This window comes from Pleurodeles waltl, chromosome 12 (assembly GCF_031143425.1).
Source record: "Pleurodeles waltl isolate 20211129_DDA chromosome 12, aPleWal1.hap1.20221129, whole genome shotgun sequence".
Taxonomy (NCBI): Eukaryota; Metazoa; Chordata; class Amphibia; order Caudata; family Salamandridae; genus Pleurodeles; species Pleurodeles waltl.
In genome coordinates this window covers 691,254,521-691,259,786 of record NC_090451.1, presented here as the reverse complement: position 1 = coordinate 691,259,786, position 5,266 = coordinate 691,254,521, and positions in this window count along the sequence as shown.

Genomic DNA, 5,266 nt, shown 5'->3' with positions numbered 1-5,266 from the left:
AGGCACGGCGCAGGTACCCTTGTGTGAGGGCACCACTGCACTAGCAGAGGTGCCCCCACAAACTCCAGATCCATTTTCCTGGACTTTGTTAGTGCGGGGACGCCATTTTATACGTGTACTGGACATAGGTCACTACCTATGTCCAGCTACATAATGGTAAACCCGAACCTAGGCACGTTTGGTATCAAACATGTCGAAACCATACCCCAATACTGTTGCAAGAATTGAAGGTATGATTCCTTGCACTCTGGGGGCTCCTTAGAGGAACCCAAGCACTGCTACCCACCAGTCTTACCGGGTTTTCCAGGCAGCCCAGCTGCTGCCATCCCTCAGACAGGATTCTGCCCTCCTGCTGCTTGATCTGATCAAGCCTAGGAAAACAAAACAAAGGATTTCCTTTGGGAGAGGGAAGTAACACCCTCTGCCCTTGGAAATAGGTGTGACTGGCTTGGGAGGGGTCCTCCCCAAGCCACTGGTTTGCTTTGAAGGGCGCATTTGGTGTCCTCTGTGCATAAACCAGTCCACACTTATTAGGGGACCCTCAGTCCCTGCTCTGGCACGAAACTGGACAATGGAAATGGAAGTGACCACTCCCCTGTCCATCACCACCCCTGGGGTGGTGCCCAGAGCTCCTCCGGAGGGTCCCTGGGTTCTACCATCTTGTTTCCAAGTTTGGCAGGGAACTCTGGCAGCATCTGAGTGGCCAGGCTAGTGACGTCAGAGCCCCCTCCTGATAGATGCTTACCTGGTTAGGTGACCAATCCCCCTTTCAGGGCTATTTAGGGTCTCTGTCTTGGGTGGGCCCACAGATTTGGCTTGCAAGATTCCAGCAGGACTCCTCTGCAACCTCTGCTTTGAAGTCTGGCCACTGGAAACGCGACTTGACCCTCCAAGAACCGACAAACGCTGCTAAAACGAAGAAGACTCTTCTGCAACGTTGTTTCCATGTCTTCTGCCAGCTTTGCAACATTTCCCCAGCCGTGCATCCTCTGAAGACTGCAACTCTTCAGCATGCACATGAAGAAGAAGGAATCTCCCTTGGAGTGAAGGAGTCACTTCCCTGCAACCGCAGGCACCTACAGCAGCGATAACCGGCTGCAAGGTTCTTTTCTCATCCTGAACTGCATGGATCCTGCATTACGGGTGGTGGTCCGAAGTAGTCCTCTTGGTCCTCTCTGCCAGCTTTCCAACTTTAGTGAAAGTAACGACTTGCCTTCCCACACAGGACAGTACCCCGTGCACCGCATCTCTTGCAGCTGCCAAGGCATGTTTGCATCTCCTTCAAGGGTTCTTCAGGCAACATGTAGGCCCAGCTCTCAGAACGCCATCCTCCAAAGCACAGCTTCCTGCGTGGTTCTCCTGTGATGTGGGATCCTCTTTTGTAGTGCTGCGTGGGCTTCTGCGACTCCTGTGTCCTCGTCCTGTGGGTGCTGCCTCTGCTCCTGTGGATGCTCTGTGGCGACGAGGGTCCCCTGTGACTCCCCCTCCTGGGTTGAGTCCTCTTGGGCCCTGCTGGTCTCAGATAGCACCTCTTTTCCACCAACTGCAAGTTTGCCTTTGCCAAGGATTGTTGGTGGAATTCCTGCGCTGACACCCATCTGCAATCTTACTTCCAGCGTGGGACTTCATCAGCATCCACCAGGAACTCTTCCATGGCTCCAGGGCTGCAATGCTGACCTGTTTTTCATCACTGTCGACCACTCCTGCATCCACAGCTGAGTGGGCAGTAGCTCCTACTCTTCCTGGACTCCACTGTGACTCTTGGCCTTGGTCCCCTCTCTCCACAGGTCTTCGTTCTTCAGGAATCCACCATTGGTTTTCTTACAGTCTTGTCTGAGTGTCTTCTTGAGTGGTTTGGGGAAAATCGAGTGTGTTACTCCTGCATTCCTGGTCGCTGGGGGGGGTACTTTGTTACCTCTGTGGTTTTCCAGTACTCCCCTCTACACATTTTACTTACCTAGGTGGGGATACCTTATTCGCATTACATTGTTTTAGTATATGGTTTTGCTCCCTCTAGGGTCACTATTGGTTAATGCAATTTGCACTGTTTTCTAACTTATTCTATACCTGTTTCTGATTACTAGTGTATATATTTAGTGTATTACTTACCTCCTAACGGTGGGTTACCTTTCTAGTATTTTGTGGTGATTTGTTCCAAAACTAAAGTACTTTTATTTTTGTACAACTGAGTGCTTTCTTTCATGTGTGTCAGTGCTGTGTGACTACCATGGTATTTCATGAGCTTTGCATGTCTCCTAGAAAAGCCTTGGCTTCTCATCCACAGCAACATCTAGAGAGCCTGGCTTCTAGACACTGCCTACACTTCTCTAAGAGGGTATACCTGGTAGAAGGATTAAGTACCTTAGGTAACCCAAAAAGGCAGTGCACCGCCACATGAGCACACACGTTGTATAAGGTGAAAAGAGAGTCCAGTGCTACTATAGTGCAGATGAAAGATCCTTCTTTTAAAAAATTATTTGCAAGTCTAATACTTTGTGTTCTCACAGTTATGTAAATAAGGTAAAATAGTACAATGGATGGACAGCCTTGTGTTCTCACAATTCCGTAAATAAAGCAAATGGTACAATGGATGGACAGCCAACGCGTTTCGCCCACTTGAGGGGCTTCTTCAGGGCTGTAATATAACATGAAACAACACTCAGTTACAAGAACCCAATTACATAGAAACAAATAAGGTTCAAATTGAAACAATAAATAAATAGAAGAAATACTACGTACCAACACGATATAGAGCACAGTAAAACAGGACGTAAGTGCATAAGGGTCGTAAGTGCATTCTAGTGCGCACGCATTGAGAGTAGTGTGATTAAAAAGTGGCATATATCAAGCAAAACTTACAAGGGATGTGCAAGAAAGCACCAAGTGAAAAGTAAGCCAATGGAGAAATTGGACTCATCGAAAAAATGAACATCTAAGAACAGATATGTCCATACTTCAAAGGACAGAAGGATACAGGATATCACCCAGTGCCTGACCCTGTATAGGGCTGGAAGAACAAAGTCAAGAAATAATGTGTTAGATATAAAGATCAGAAGGAAAAACAAAAGTTCCTGCAGACAAAAAAATATATATACCTTAGTGCAAGTTAATGGTAAAAAAACGTCAAGGTGAAGCATGTAAAAGATAATGCACATAAGATTAAGCGTACCACAGTGGTGTCCAGTCAGTCACAATAATAAAAAAATAGCAGTACATATAGTACCTGACAAAAAAGAAAAGAACATGAGTCAAAAGAAATTGAAATATGGAAAGGCCAAAAATCAAGAGGGAAAGGAAGAAGTTTCCTAATGAAAAGGAAAGCACACTTTGTTTACTCAAAGGCAGGCTCCTAGGGTGCCCAATGACCGATATCAGATATAAAGAAAAAGAAAATACATATGCGAGACAAGTATTAACGATTGAAAAGAAAAACATGAGGCGAGCGGCAAAAAAGCCAAAATCTCAATCTTATCATGACAAAAAATGTAATCAAGGGTAAACTGAAAAGATGCCCAATATTCGGTGTCGATTGTGTAGAAGAACGGAGTTAAAATACCAGGCATTGTGTTGATGGTAAACCATCTAAACGTAAGCACGAGGCGGGCAAAAGTGTCCCTCATCAGTAAATCAAATAAACATGCATAATAGACGCTCCAACGTAAGAAGCGCTATGCCCGCATAGCAAATGAAACAAAGACAGAAAAAGAAACTATCTTACTAGATACGCTGGTGGCCGATAACATTCACGTCAAGAGTATAGAATAACGCGGTCAGAACAACCGTTAGAGTTAATGCGAAGCCGGCAGGAGTATAGTGCCGGTCCCAAAAAAAAAAAAAAAAGCCCAACGGGCGCCCCCGTTCCAGGTGTCATTAATATATTGCACGGAACCTGGAAATCCGGGTGATGAAATGAAACAAAAATAGAAAACGGACTATAGCAGCGGCCATCTTGGAGCTGTTGTAAAATTCAAAAGATCAACAAACGGGGTTAATAGAAACACCAAATACGGTGTTCAAAAAGCACAAAAATATTAAACAAAGAAAATATAAAGCAAAAAAATATATATTAAGCAAAAAAAAATATATTCAGCGAAAAAATATATAAGGCAAGAAAATGTCACAAAGAGAAAACATGCTGGTAGAAGCAAACATCCAAAACAAGATAATGTAAACAGGACTGACTGGATACCACCGTGAAATGTGAATATGCCAAAAAGATGTAAGTAATTTTAGAAAGAAAGTAAAAGGGTGAACAAAAGAGGAGCAAATCCGTCCAAAAACTCCAAGATATTCGGCAAACGGAACAAGTGAAAAATGTAAACATTAAAGTTACTGGCCAATCAAAGTATTAATATTGATCCTAATATTGTACAGTATAACCATATGGAAATAAAAAACATAATTACACGGAGTTTGAGCAGAAAAATATATACATACTGAAGGTGAGTATTCCAAAGACCACAGTAAATAGAACATGATACCACATGAAACAAAATAGTTAAAAATAGTAAGAGTTCAATCAAATAGGCTGTATGCCTGCCCTAATGACACATTTGTAATCCTAATCTGGAATAGTCCTGTTGCAAACCTAGATATTACACTATAGGAAATAGTGAAATTCATGGTCAGTATTGTGGCCCAATTCCACCGCTCGCAGGCGGCAGATCCAGGCTGCCTCCCTTTGGCGTAGTGCCAATTCCCTTTTGCCCCCTCTAGGGTGAATAGGAACGTGGTCAATTCCCTGAAACCAAATCAGTGAATCATTAGGATGAACCGATGCTATGTGTGTTGTTAATGGATAGTCAAAGTCATGTTTTTTGATTGCTTGTAGGTGTTCCTGTATCCTAAGTTTCAGAGAGCGTTTCTTACTGCCCACATAGATTTTATTACATACACATCCCAGAACATAAACAACAAATTTAGTATTGCAATTGATGAAGTGATTGATAGTAAATGTCTTTGTGTTATTGTAACAAAAATCTTTAGCTTTATCGCAACCAAAAATACAAATGTTGCAATCATGACGTGTAAAATCCCCTTGGTTTGGTGGAAAGCCATGTGGTGGGACTAGGGGGCAGAAATGTAACTAGGACATAGATGGTCCCTTAGGGTTGATCCTCTGCGGTAAGTGATCTTGGGTTTATTGGATATATGTCCTTTGAGACCCGGGACTACAGTCAGTAGGAGGCAATGGCGTTTTAATATTTTGAAAATGTCCTGACTGTGGACAGTGTAACGAGTCACAAATGACAAAGTCTTTTTGGTT